Genomic DNA, 15280 nt, shown 5'->3' with positions numbered 1-15280 from the left:
CAGCTCCGCCCCTTCCGGCTGCACCACCCGCGGGGGCTGATGCGGGCCCCACGGATTGGCGGGCGCCAGCAGCTGCCACGTAACGGACGCACGGCGGCCGCCGAGGGACACGGCGGCACCCCACGGCCCGAGGCTGGACGGTGGCTCAGAAGGGCCAAAAATAGTCGTGCGTCCTCTTCTAAATACCACGTGGAACACACGGCAAAGCGGCACGGCACCTCAGGGAAGCCTTCCCTGGGGGATGACTTCAAGATTTGGGGGCGGCGGTAGGATTGGAGGGAATGGGAAGTAGGGGCTGAGGCCAAGGGCTTTGAGGTTTTATATTGCACCCCCCCTCCAAAAAAAAAAAAAAAATCCTGCTCACCTGAGTGGCAGAAGGTTAGAGGCAGGTACAGACTGGAAAGGGGCACCAGGGAACCTCCTGGGCTGCTGGAAGTGTTCTATATCTTCACCTGGTGGTGGGCACATGGATGTTTACATATACTTAAATCAAGAACCTATATACTTAAGACTAATGACCCCTATTTTACTGTAATGTATATAATATCGCAACACAAAAAAATTTACCCTGTCCAAATCCACCAAAATTAGAATTCTCCCAGTTCTTTAAAGGCTTGCTACCAGACCATACCCCTTTAGTGCTTGCCAGCTGGCGGGACGATCTACTTCCTAAAATCTGTTTTCCTCCCTTTGCCTCCTGGCAAACTCCTACTCACGCCTCAAAACTCAACTCAGATAGTCACCTCTTCTCTGAAATGTTCCTAGACATCCTTCTGCCAAAAAATAGCCCCTTCCTCTGTGCCTCCCATGCAGATTTGTTCCTACTTCACGTATAGCATTAATCATGGTGAGGTATAGTTACTTGTTTACCGGAATGGATCCTCACGAAGCGACAATCTTGGCCTTTGTATACTGTGCTCTGAGGCCCTAGCACAAGGCCACAAAAGCATTATTCATGTTTCCAGCTGCCGTTGAGTGGATTCAAATTCATGGCGACCCCATGTGTGTCAGAGTAGGACTGTGTTCCACAGGGTTTTCAAGGGCAGATTTTGTTAGTAGATCGCCAGGCCTTTCTTCTGAGGCACCTGTGGGTGGACTTGAACCTCCAAACTTAGAGTTAGCAAATGAGCATATTAACCATTTGCACCACCCAATTTGAACTGACCTGGGTTGCTCTTTTGACATAGCAGTGTGGCCCTAATTGTGTTCCATCACCTCTCCAATCCTCAGTTTCCTTATCTGTAAAAGGGGGATGATGCCTTGCTTAGCTGTTACACTTATGAGAATCAAGCGACACCATGTATGCGAAAGTACTGTGCAAGTTTAAGGGATGATTTCCTCCAAGACCAACAGGCAATAGGGGGCAGTGGTGGTCTAGTATCCGGTGTCCAAATTCAGGTGTCAAGAAACAAGTGCAGCTGCAGTGATGGAAGCTCCCTGACTATGACAATGTGTGATTCTAGTTCTAGTGGTGGCCCCTGAGCCCCACCTTCCAGACTGGCAGAGGGAGTGCTTTCCCTGGCAGGTCAGTTCCGTAGTGTTACTCTGGGAGCCGTCACTGGAAGGAGGCTCAGCTTAGAGCCTGCTCTTCCAGCCTTCCCAACAAATTTATAAGCCTCTGTATTCCTGTATGGAGCCCTGGTGGTGCAGTGGTTAAGAGCTCAGCTGCTAAACAAAAGGTCGGCAGTTCAAATCCACCAACCACTCTTTGGAAACCCTATGGGGCAGGCAGTTCTACTCTGTCCAGTAGGGTCACTGTGAGTCGCAACTGACTCGATGGGAATGGGTTTGGTTTTTTTTTTTTTTGCTTATATTCCTGTATAAGGAGCCTGGTGGTGCAATGGTTAAGCGCTCAGCTGCTAACTGAAAAGTCAGTGGTTAAAACCCACCAGCTGCACCGCTAATGAAAGATGTGGCAGTCTGCTTCCGTAAAGATTACAGCCTTGGAAACTATGAAAACCCAAAACGAGGTGTTCCCCATGTCTGTTTGGAGGTGCTCATGACTGTAGATGTAACGCCAGACTTGAAGATAACTGGGCTTGATGCCTTTTATACTTTAAAATAATTTAGGGCAATTAAACGGCAGCATGGTTTCGACAGCTTGACAGTGCGTAAGGAGAGACTTTGTTTCCAAACTATAAATCATGGGCTAAGAAAGCACTAGTCTCTTCCGTTCTTAGCCCTGACACTCATTTAGAAAACAATACTCAGTTCCTTTCTGGGAGAGTCTTTAGCTCCTTATCTGAAAAATGGAGTCATGTCTTATCAGGAAGGCTGCTTGCCTGTCCCCTCTGTAGGATGGGTGAGCTCCTCTTATTCTTGGTTTCAATAAAATCCCATGTGTGGCTCTATCATAGAACTTATGATTTTTTTTTTAATTGAGATGTAATTCACATACCGTCAAATTCACCATTTAAAGTATACAATTCAATAGTTTTCAGTATATTTACAGATTTGTGTAACTACAATCGATTTTAGAATATTTTCATCACCCTAAAAGGAAACCCCCGACTCATGAGCAGTCACTGCTAACCTCCCCATCCCTAAAAACCACTAATTTGCTTTCTGTCTCTATGGATTTGCCTATTCTGTACATTTCATATAAATAGAATCATACACTATACAGTCTTTTGTGACTGGCATCTTTCGCTTCATATATTTTTAAGGTTCATTCACGTTGCCGCACGTATCAGTGTTTGATTTCTTTTTCAGGACCACATAATATTCCATACCATGGATATATCACGTTCTGTTTACCCATTCATCAGTTGATGGACATTTGGGTTGTTTCTACTTTTTGGCTTTTATAAATAAGGCTGCTCTGAACATTCAAGCACGTTTTTGTGTGAGTATATACCTAGGAGTGGAAATGCTGGGTCATATGGCAACTCTAAGTTTAACCATTTGAGGAACTTCGGGCCTGTTTTCCAGAGCAGTTGAACTATTTAACATACCCACCAGCAGTGTATGAGAATTCCAGTTTCTCCACATCCTTGCCAACACTCGTTATCATCTTTTTTATTCTAGCCATCTGTATTAGTTTCGCTGGGCAGCTGTAACAAAATACCACAGCTGGGTGGCTTATCAGAACAGAAGTTTATTGTCTCACAGTTCTAGAAGCTAGGAGTCCACATTCACAGTATTAGCAGGGCCATGCTCTCTCTGCCTGCTCTATGGGAAGATCCTTCTTCGTGTCTTCCAGCTTCTGGTAACCCCAGATGTTTCTTGTTCCTTGGCTAGCTTCATCTTCACATAGCCATCTTCCCGTGTGTGTCTCTCTGTATCTCTTCCCTTCTTTTGTAAGGACACCATCAAATAAAACCAAACCCACTGCCATAGAGTCGATTCTGACTCGTAGCAACCCTACAGGACAAACGAGAACTTCCGCATAGGTTTTCCAAGGCTGTAATCTTTTACAGGAGCAGACTGCCACATCTTCCTCCCACAGAGCAGCTGGTGGGTTCAAACCGCCAACCTTTCAGTTAGCAGATGAGCGTTTAGCCACTGCACCACCAGGACTCCTTATAAGGGAACCAAACCAAAAAGACCAAACTCATTGCTATCAAGTTGATTCTGACTCATAGTCGACCCTATAGGACAGAGCAGAACTGCCCATAGGGTTTCCAAGGAGCAGCTGGTAGGTTTGAACAGCCAACCTTCTGGTTAGCAGCCGAGCTCTTAACCACTGTGCCACCAGGGCTCCATATAAGGACCAGTCATAGTATTAGAGCCCACCCTACTCTGGTATGACCTTATGTTGACTTAACTGATAACATCTTCAAAGACACTATTTCCAAACAAGGTCATATTCCCAGGGACACGGGTAAGGAGTTCAACACATCTTTTGGGGGGACACAGTTCAATCTCTAACACCATCCTAGTGGGTGGGAAGTGGTACCGCATTGTAGTTTTGATTTGCATTGTTCCCTACACTGGCTTAATTTTTAAAAAGGGAATTTATCAGTTCATGCAACTGAAAAGAATCAGTGTTACCAGCAAAGTCAGGCCCAGCCTGATCCAGATGCTCAAACGAAGTCACCAGATGTGGCTTCCTCTCCCATCTCTGCCCCACTTCCCTCCCTTCTGGCTCTCCCAGAACAACAGCAAGATGGTCACCAGCAGCCCCAGGATTCCTTCCTATTTTCTCAGCAACCCAATAGGAAAAAACAAACAAAAACATACCTTTTTCAGGAGGTCCAGGAAAAGTCTCATTGGACTGCCTGAGGTCAATGCTCACCCCTGAACCAATACCAGAGGCCCACGGGATGGACACTGCTGATTGGCCAGGCCTGGTTACGCCTTCTTCCCTGGAACCTGGGGGCTAAGAGGGGTGGTTCTCCTAAGGAAACCCAGAAAAGCGGGGAATGGATGTTAGCACGCAAGATGACAGATATACCCTCTATACGCCCTGGACTATGAGCTCCTTGAGAGCAGCGATTTCTGTGCTAATTTATCTTTGCAGTTCCAGAGCCCCACCTGGCAGCTAGAAAGCACTCAGTGAGTGTGAGCTTCCTGACTAGACAAAGCCGTTTTCCTTGCTACACTCATGTGGAGCCTGATTTATCTCTCAGAAGCAAGGAGCTGTGCGAGGAGCTAAAGGTTTCTACAAATGGATCTGAGCTTCCAGAAGAAAGTACTGTTTTTATGACAGACAAGACAACAGGAAAAAGTTTTCAACTATCCGAGGCTAGTCCAGAATCAGCCAGACAAGCACATTTGGAGTAAGAGGGCAGAAAGGGGAAACAGGAGAGATTGTGTCTGTGATCTGATCATGTTCCAAAGCTGGTTGGGGTTGGGATTTGTTTGTTCCTCGACCATGTTTCCACCATGAATATCAAACAAACATCATGGCTTTGGGAAAGAGAAGAGCAGCCCCCGGTATCCAGGAGCTGGCCTCATCCCATCAGCTGGGCCTGTTGTTGCTATGAGCTGGCCTGACACAGCTGGCCTTGGAGATCTCCTGTTGAAATAAATAAACAATTTTACAGAACAACATCAGACAAGACAACTCTATGACTGAGATGGATCAAGACAAAAACAAGGCCACTCCATAACCATGTCTGAACACAGACAAACCAGGAGCATTGTCCAAGCCACAATAACGAATGACTGTTGCTTTTCTACCAATGACAGCTTTAGCCTCCCTCTAGTCTGCCCTCCCTATAGGTAAGCTTGGTTTAGATGCCCAGTCACAGAACTATCCCTGCTTCCTGACAGCACCCAATCTCGATCAAACCCCTAGTTCCTTAAACCCTCCCCAAAATCACCCAACCAAAGCCCAAATCCTTGATACCAGTTGCTGCTGAGTTGAATCCAAGTGCATCACTTATTTCTACCCCCTGGGATTCCAAATTCTTAATAGTTTCTTTTTAATACCCTGACATTCTCTTACTGAGATGCCCCATGGTTCTTCCTCACGGCAACTACTCATAAACCCAACTTGTTTAACTGTGAGTGTGTTCCTGGCATTGGAAGCTTCCAAACATTCGCTTTTATTTGATGCCAAAGCCATCTCAAACAGGGCAGTGATCAACAGCATGCTGTCTAGCTTTAGACAGACCTGGTTGGGCCACTTCGTTGCTGTGTGGCCTGTGGCCTACGTTCCCTCAGCTATAAGATTAGGCCATGCCCCTCCTCAAAAGCCCTACAGTGGCTCTCAATCTCACTCAGAATCAAACCCAGAGGGCTTTACCCTGGTGCTGGGGGTCCTCCATGAGCTGACCCCTGCTCTCTACTCCAACCTTCTCTTACCACCTTGGCCCTCGTCCCATGGACCCTGTGCCATTCCCCCACCTCACCGGGTGCACTCCTGACTGAGCAGCTCTGCACTTTCTACTTCCTCTGCTTGGAATGGTCTTCCCCCAAGGTTCCTCGTGACTCCCTCCCTCCCTTTACCAGGGCCTCTTGCTCAAACGTCACCTCTATATGAAGAAGCCCCACAACTCCATCACCCTCTAACCCTGTTGTTCTCACACTCTGGTGAATCACTTGGAGACCTTGGTAAAAATACAAAGGCGCCAGCCTGTTCCACTTCATACACTGCTGGTGGGAGTGTAACACGGCACCACCATTTGGGGAAAGTTTGGAGGTTTCTTAAAAAGTTAAACATACTTATCATGCGGCCGACTTCTAGGCAGGTCATTCACAGGCTCCTAGAGATGGCAAAAGGGCTGCAGGCAGCTCCAGGTCAAAGTCGCCACGAGGCAAGCAGGAAAAACCAAGCTTCTAGCAAAGGGCTCATTGGCTCTCCTTGGCTCTGATTGGATCGTACGCCCACCCCAGGACCAATAACTGTGAGTGCAGGTGAATCTGCTGCTCTGATTGGCCAGACCTTGGGGGCGGAGCCAATTCACCGGAAGCACACGACTGAGAGTGGAGCAGGAAGTGTTTTCCCTGAGGAAAATGAAAATAGGTTCCAGAAAGGTGAAGGCTTCCCTGTTCCAGAAATGACGGTGTCCTTTGAGAGAATAATAAAATATCACCAACCATAACTTCAATTATTTAGTTATTTTGTTACGAAGAGAAAGTACAGAGCACTAGCATATAACAGAGAGTCTAATCTAGACTTGGCGTCAGGGAAGGTCTCCTTAGGGTGAGAGTTCAACTGAGGCCTAAAGGATTAAGTGAAGCTGGACAGGGCATCAGGAAAGACCAATCACTAGGAGAAGACATCCTGTTTGGTAGAGGGTCAGCAAAAACGAGGGAAACCCTCAGTGAGAAGGATTGACACAATAGCCTCAACAGTTGGCTCAGACATACTAACCGTGGAGATGGCACGGAATCAGGAATATTTTGTTCTGTTATACATTAGGTCGCCATGAGTCGGAGCCAAATGGACCAACTAACATCAGATGGGGAAAAGAGAGAAGAGCAGGGAAGGAGAGGAATTTTCAGGATGGAGAGAAGATCCTAAGGTGAGAAAGACACTGGTACATTTTTCTTACATTACTTTCTGTTACCCTTTTATTGAGCTATAACTTAGGTGCGATAAAGTGCACAGATCTTCATGAACTTTTACATTTGCATACACCATGAATCCACCACCCAGACCAAGATATAAAGTATTTCCAGAACCCCAGAAGGCCCCTCCTGCCCCTCACAGTCGATTGGCATTCCCCACCCAAAGTAATCACTATTCCGACCAGTACCACTAGACTGGTTTGCATTTTTTTATATCCACTTCGTTGAGTTATAATTTATATATAATAAAATGCACCTGTTTTAAATGTGCAGTTGAATGAGTTTTGACAAGTATATAAATGTGTATAACCACAATCCCTATCAAGATGTAAACATTTCCTTCACCCTAGAAAAGTTTCCTTGTGCCCCTTGACAGTCATTCCCCAGCCCCATCCCCTGCCCCAGGTACCCACTGCTCCACTTTTCTGTCACTTAGCTTAGTTTGGCCTGTTTTAAAGTTTCATACAAAAGGAATCATGCGCTATGTGCTCTTTTATGTCTTCCTCATTTCATTGAAGCTTGCGTCTGTGAGAGTCCTCCGTGCTGTAGGCTGTGGGAGTAGTTTGTTCTTTTCCGTTGCCGTGTAGCATGACACTCTGTAACTGTAACCACAACTCATTCATTCTGCTGCTGATGGACTTCAACTTAACTTCCTGTTTCAGTCAAGTTTGAGTAAAACTGCTATGGACATTCTTTGCCCATTTCTGTTGGGTGTAAACCTAGGAGCTGAATTGCTAGGTTATAGGATAGGCGTGTGTTTAGATTTAGTAGATACTGCCAGTGTCCCAGAGTGGTTTTACCAGTTACGCTCTCACCGTCATTGTATGAGGGCTCTGATACTGGCAATTTTGACAACTGCAAAAGGGACACCACCAGTTGCTGTTAATTCCAACCCATGGCGACCCATGCATGTCAGGGTAGAGCTGTGCCCCATAGGGTTTCTAGTGGCTGATTATTGGGAAGTCGATCACCAGCCTTTTCTTCCCAGGTGCCTCTGGGTGGACTCAAACCTCCAACCTTCCAGTTAGCAGCCGAGCGCATTAACCATGTGTACTACACGGGGGCTCTGTAAAAGAGGCAGTGTGGTTGAACAAGGGGATGATGAGGCTGAAGAGGGAGGAAGGACTGGATCCTCCCTTCCCAAGGGAGCAATGGAAATCATTGAAGGGTTTGAAGTCAGAAAAGAGTATGGTCAAGATTGCATTTTAGAAAGATGTGCAGCCGCAGGGTGAAGAATGAATTGGAGGAGGACAAGTGCGAAGGCGCCCCCAGCACCCCGCTGGGCTTTGCTCTCTGTGCTGTGAGCCCAGGCCTCCAGCCTCCTTCCTCATTGCTAACTTACAGGCAGGGCAGAGGCGCTGGGCAGATGAGGAGGGAACATGGTTTGGCCACTTTTCATGAAGTTGACAGAACCAAAAATTAAGTGTCAGTTTGCACAGTAGTGTTGCTTTAAAGAGCCAAACCTAAAAACGGTACAGATGCCCATCAAGGGAGCAATGTTTTTACAGTACTTCCATAAAACAAAGAACTCTGTAGTCATTAAAAAGAGTAAGATGAGAATTACCTATTAAAAAAAGAAAAAACACAAAGTAGGTCTGTATACGCTGAACTGGAAGAACGATTATAGGGTATTACCAAACCCATTGCCATCGAGTCAATTCCGACTCCTAGCGACTCTATAAGACAGAGTAAAACTGCCCTGCGGGTTTCCAAGCAGCAGCTGGTGGATTCGAACTGCCAACCTTTTGGTTAGTAGGCAAGCTCTTAACCACTGCACCCCCCAGGGCTCTTATAGAGTATTATTAAGTGAAAAACGCAATTTGCTTACTAATTTGTATATCATGCCTCTGTTTACAAAATAAATGTGAGTTTAGATATATGCACATGTAGATAAACATGTATATTCTCAGGGAAAAAAATCAGGAAGAACATGGACCAAACTGTTCTTAGTAGTTAACCTGGGAGGGCAAATGGGATGGGAGAAATGTATTTAAATTCCATAATTTTTGAAATGGTGGGATTATGGGTCTAGCAGACCCAGACCTGTTCATGCTGCCTGCACCATCACCTCCCTTGACCTCATGTATTGTAATGTTGCCCCGCTTCCCCACATGGGCACTTCAGCTACAGCTCACACTGTTCTGGTGGCTCTAAATCTCTGCCCAGTGCCATGGTTACCTCTGCTCCTAACATTCCTGATGGTCTCAGGAGACCCCAGGGACAACAACCCTGCACCAACCCGACTCAAAGCGGGCCACCTGGAGGTGGGGGAAGGTTAACACCCATGGGGAGGACTGATGAGACACAAAGGAGCCTTCGTGGCACGGTGGTTAAGTGCTCAGCTGCTAACCAAAAGGCAAGCAGTTTGAACCCACCCAGTGGCTCTGCGGGAGAAAAGACCTGGCGATCTGCTCCCATAAAGATTACAGGCTAGGAAATCCTATGGGGCAGTTCTACTCCGTCACGTGGGGTCACTATGAGTTGAAAATCGACTTGACAGCGCCCAACCACAACGAGACACATGAGGAGCCGGCAGATAAACTGCTCACCGTCCCCTTCGCTCCCCACACCCCAGTCCCATCCACACCGCTGTTCTGAGGTTCTGTGGTTTCCTACATCCTCTCCGACACATCCCACAAGACCAACAACCAGCAAAGTGTTCTTGCGAAGCTGAGGCCACTTGGGTAATATGTTGTTGTTGTTAAGGTGCTGTTGAGTTGATTTTGACTCACGGCAACCCCACATGACAGAGTAGAACTGCCCGATAGGGTTTCCTAGGCTGCAATCTTTATGGGAGCAGATTGCCAGGTCTTTTCTCCCGAGCTGCTGGGTGGGTTCAAACCACCAGCTGAGATCTTAACCACTGTACCACCAGGGCTCCTTGGGTAGTATACCACCTTGAATTTGCCCTCCTCGTTTTCTGCCAGACTTCCCTTCACCCCTTACTCTTCTTTCTCTGGTCTTGTACCCTCCAATAAAGCATTACTGATGAACTTTTCTTCAAGTCTGTTTTCTAGGGAGCCTATAAATGGTCTGATCCACGCCCGCTCATGAAGCCAGTGCAGTACCGGGCAGTGTTTCATTCTGGTTGTTCATGAGGCCATCATGAGTCGCGGCAGCTAACAGCAATGGCAAACTAAAACAATGGTTGATTTTTACTTTTTAAATATTTTTCTTTAAACACTTTCTATAATTAAAGGTCCAAGATTTAAGCAGATGCGATTCTTGGAGTAGAAAAGAAGCACTAGATTGATAGAACTATCACAGGAAGTTCACACAGGTAGCCTCTCTTCAGGTAGAAACTCAGAACTCAAAAACCCACTGCCATCACGTCGATTCTAACTCAGAGCAACCCTATAGGACAAAGGAGAACTGTCCCACAGCATTTCCAAGTCTGTAAATCTCTACAGAAGCAGACAGCCACATCCTTCTCCCGCAGAGTGGCTGGTGGGTTCGAATGGCTGACCTTGCAGTTAGCAGGTGTGGGCTTTAACCACTGTACCACCAGGGCTCCTCCAGGTAGAAACAGACATTGAAATTCAGAGAGTGTGCCCAGTGCAGTTTAAAGAATCTTGTTGCTAAGGTTTGTGCTTCCTGTTCTCCAGGTGGATTTTGGGAGTTTAATCATAACCCTTGCATAATGCCCTTGGGGACTTGGGACGGGGTGGGGGGGTGACTGTCAAGCAGAATTCAGTACCGACCAGGATGTGAGTCTTGTGTGGCATTTCTGGTGTTCAAAGATACCATGATGACATCAAAATCATCCATGACCACCTCAAGTCTGTCAAATTAGAGAAGAAACAGCAAAGAGAAGCCAGAACACCAATTATGGAAAGTCAGGAGGGCCATTTTGTTTTGTGTTCATTTAGAGGGAAGGTTGAGTGCTGAATGGAGAAAGAGGCCCTCTAGTGGAGCAACCTTTAATCCCCTTTCTGTTGTCCCCAGCAATTCAGCACTGACCCAAACTTGCATGTCCTCCTCAGCAAGACATATGTTGTTGTTGCCTGTTCAGCATCTGAACTCCTTTCCTACGTCTGTGCGTATTGGCCCCTTGTTTATTTTTTCATAGTAGTCTGGGCTCATTAGCCCAAAAATCCCACCAGCACCGAGCTCAAATTTGTACACATCCAATTGTTTAAAAAATAGCCCAAACAAGCACATTTTTAGCCACTTAGAGGAGGAGTTCCTGGGTAGAAGAGTGGGTGTGAGGCTGTTTCAGGTGGTCAGCCCTCACAAGGCAGGTAAAGCAGAGTGGGCTGGGGACTGCTCTGACTCTGGAAATTAGCTGATGCTCCTGACACAGTCCATGGCACCAGCCTGGGGAGCTACACTCACGTGCCCTGAGGCTGCCTGTCAAGCCTCAGTGTGGTTTCTCAGGCCCCTGTGGCCTGATTTTCCAGGAAGCAGTGACTTCTCCTTCTACACAATCACTGCTTCACTCTGCCATGTGCCCAGACCAATAGGCTCGCGGGGTGATGAAGCAACTGTCATCTGGTAGCTCTTCCTCCTGCCCCTGACTGCAGTTGGGGGGTCCCCAGCACCCACTCTTCCTCTAGCCCCTGACTACAGGGTTCCCAGCACCCAGTTCCAAGAGCCCTGCTTCCGTCTCCAGACACTCCCCCCGAGAGCTCATCCTTCCTTCCCACTCCAAACCCTCTATTCCTGTTGGCCACATGCCGATCTCTCTTCTTTCACCCGTGGCTGAACCAAGACTTGTCTTCATCCCAGGCAAGCTAATACTTTGCCTCCTTCAAGCCTATAGTCTTTATTTTTAAAAAATAAATTTTTATTTTGAAAAAAGTTTCAGTCATTAACATAGGAAGGAGAATAGTCTAATGTTATGTACATGAATCAAAGATGGTCTCTTTTACTGGCCCCAGGTTGTTTATTTCTTCATAGCGTGCTAGGTCCATTAGCCCAAAAGTCCCACTGGCGCCAAACTCAAATTTGTACACACCCAGTTTTTTTTAATAGCCCAAACAAGCAGATTTTGAGCCACTTAGATGAGTCCCAAGGTAGCACAAACGGTTTAGCATTTGAATACTAGCCAAAAGGTTGATAGTTCAAACTCACCCAGAGGCACTTTGGAAGACAGACCTGGCAATCTGCCTGTTTTCAAGGTCACAGCCTCGAAAACCCTATGGAACAGTTACGTACCCCATAAAACTGTGCGCAACATCTGCTAGCCACGGCGGAGATAAAACCCTGTACTTAAAAGGACCCAAATTGCTGCTGTCCTTCGGAGCTTTCTGACCCAGAGGCCCCCACCTTGCTGTGGAAGGACACATATAAGCCACCTCCTTTCTCCTCTTCTCCAGCAGTTTCCTTGCCCTCCTTCCCGTCTGGTGACTTCTTGTGCCGCTTGCCTCTTGAAGACCTCCTGCTGTGGGGGACCACTCTGTGTGGTTGTCAATGTGTAGGCCCCAATACATAGCTTGTTGTCAACACTGCTGACTCGTGGTCGTATGTTTTTCCTTAATCAGCCCCAAACACCCTTGAACTCACTACATAGAATGAGCTTCCACGTACCCATCGCCCAGTTTCAACAATTATCAACAGAATGACCTGTCTTTGTTTCATCTATAATCCCAACCATCCTGCCCTCCCAGCGGATTATTTTAAAGCAATTCCAAGACAATCTATCATTTTGTTCATAATATTCCAGAAATCTGTAGTCTTCAAGTACTTGTTCTGTGTTTGTTTAGAGGGGAAGTTGAGTGCTATATATGGAATGGAGAAAGAGGCCCTCCAGTAGAGCGGCCTCTAATCCCCTTTCTACTGTCCTCAGCAATTCAGCTCTGGTTCAAACTTGCATGTACTCCTCAACAAGATATGTTGTTGCCTATTCAGCATCTGAACTCCCTTCCTAAGTTTGGACAACCCACTACTGTGTGAGTCTTGGTGAAAACCAGTTGCCTTCAAGTTGATTGTGACTCATGGCAACCCTATGTGTTTCAGAGTAGAACTGTGCTCCATAGGGTTTTCAATGGCTGCTTTTTTGGAAGTAGATCACCAGGCTTTTCTTCCCAGGTGCCTCTGGGTGAACTTCAACCTCCAACCTTCAAGTTAGCAGCCGAGCGCATTAACCCTTTACACCACCCAGGGACTGCTATCTGAAATTAGTTTCTTTTCTTTTTTTTTTTTGGCTTTACTAGTTTAGTGTTTGTTTCTCAGGGTAGTAGTCCTCCTGCCTTGTGTACTGCCATTTCCCACAAGTTCACCACAGTACCTGGCATATATTAAGAGCTAAATATTTATTGAATGAATCACCGTCAGTATGAGCCTTATCATATTTACTTATCTAGTTCTGAACTCCAGTCCCACATGTCTGGCTGTCAACTAGACATCTACATCTCCACCTACACAGGAAATTTCCAGGCTTCTTTAATATTAATAGCTAACTCTTCTGTAGTACTTTGTGGGTCTGGCACGTATGTTGATTTATTTAATAATCACAGTGACCCTCTGAGGTAGGTACTATTCTCATCCCATTTTACAGAAGGGGAAGCTGAGACTCCGGTCATGTGACTTGGCCAAAGTCACATACCTGGTCCACCCAGAGATGCTCTGGAAGCTGAACCACTGGGCTCAACTGCTGCTCCCTACTTTAACAAGGTTGTCACCATTCTCCTAGAACTCTCAGGATTACCATGTGGGGTCCATCCGCTTCCACTCTCCCATTTCTCTCACACCCCTGTCCTGAGGCTCAGGCTGCAGGCTGGAGCTGTGGCTCCATGATCCTTGCCCACTCTCAGCAGACTCTCAGTAAACCTTTGCTGACTTGAGAGCAAAGCCCCTCAATTGCACTATTCATTTCTGCATTTACCACACCCAGAGCTCAGCTGTTGTAAGGATTAAATGCGGTAGTATTTGCAAAGCACTTGGAATAAACCAAAGCAAACCCATTGCAGTCGTTTCCATTCATAGCGACCCTATAGGACACACTAGAACTGCCCCATAGGATTTCCAGGGAGGGCTTGGTGGATTCGAACTGCCAACCTTTTGGTTAGCAGCCAAACGCCTAACCACTGTGCCACCAGGGCCCCCTAGAATAATACCCAGTAATGTTAAGCACTATATGTCTTTTTAACTAAACAAAGATCAAACGCTCAGTACATCTTTGCCCTTTATTTTGACCAGTTTGTGCCAGGTTGGGGTGGGCTTTGTGGCTACAGGCGCCTCAAGGTTGCTGCCCTCAGGGAGCTCACAGTCTGATGGGTGAGGCGTGTCTGAAACCATACCAGTCAAACTCAGGATGCCGAGAGCAATTTGATGGGAGAAGGCAGGGGGCTGTGGTGGCACGGAGGAGGATCCCTCACCCACACCCAGTGCGGGGAGAATGTGTTCAGGACAGGTTCTCCTGGGGTGGGTGGGCTCTGATGGCCGAGTGAACTAGGTCAAAAGGACAGCGGAGGGAGGGGTGAGAAAACTCGGGGTGCTGCCGAGATCCAAACCCGCTTCGCCTCCACTGTGAAGTGGTGGTTATGTCACAAGGAGCTGTTACTGGACGTCGCTCGGCGGGCAGGGCAACCCGGCGGCCTCTGGACACACAGGACCCCGGACACCTTCTAAAAGCCCCTCTCCGGGGCGCCTCTGCTGGAGCGTAGAGCGGGAGGCCGCCAAGTCAGTCTGGTGACCAGGTCGAGGGGGGATCTGGCGGCCTGGGGACTTCACTTTCCCCTCAGGATGAGCACCATCCCAGAGCCTGCCCACCCCCCTGCTTTCCTCTCCAACGCAGGGGCCGCCCCCAACGCTGGGCATCGGTCCAGGGGGCGATTCGAGGGACAACTGCCCCAGCCGGGCCCTCTCCCCGGAGGAGCACCGACCCCTCCCGGGCGGCGGGGAAGGAGTGGCCGGAGCCGGAGGAACGCGCGGGGGGCGCGGGCGGGAAGCTCTGACTGGAAGCTCTGACTGGGGGCGGGGAAGCATTTTGGGGGCCGCGGCCGCGCCCCAGAGCGCCCCCGGGCGGCGGAAGCCGGGCGCGCCCCTCTCCAGGCTGGAGTCGGGGCGGGGCGCAAGGCATCTCCGCGGGCGGAGCCGGCCACCGGGCCTCGCCGCCGCCAAAGTTTCCCGGAGCCGCCACGGCCGCCCTCCCTCCCAGGCTGCGGGCGTGGGGCGACCATCGGGCGGGGACTGTTTCCGAGGGCAGCGGGCCCTCTCCCCGGCCGGCCCCCGCGCCTCCATTACGCCCCAGTCGGATTCCCAACTTGGGAGGCGCCGCGGACCTGCGCACGCGCGCCTTCCTCGCCGCCGCCTCCCGGTCCTCCTCCTCCTCCCACCGGGAGCCAGGCTCCGGGCCGGCGCCGAGACCTCAGCCCGG

This window comes from Trichechus manatus, unplaced genomic scaffold, assembly GCF_000243295.1.
Source record: "Trichechus manatus latirostris isolate Lorelei unplaced genomic scaffold, TriManLat1.0 scaffold00131, whole genome shotgun sequence".
Taxonomy (NCBI): Eukaryota; Metazoa; Chordata; class Mammalia; order Sirenia; family Trichechidae; genus Trichechus; species Trichechus manatus.
The sequence above is the reverse complement of the archived record's forward strand: the minus strand, read 5'-3'. Positions refer to the sequence as shown.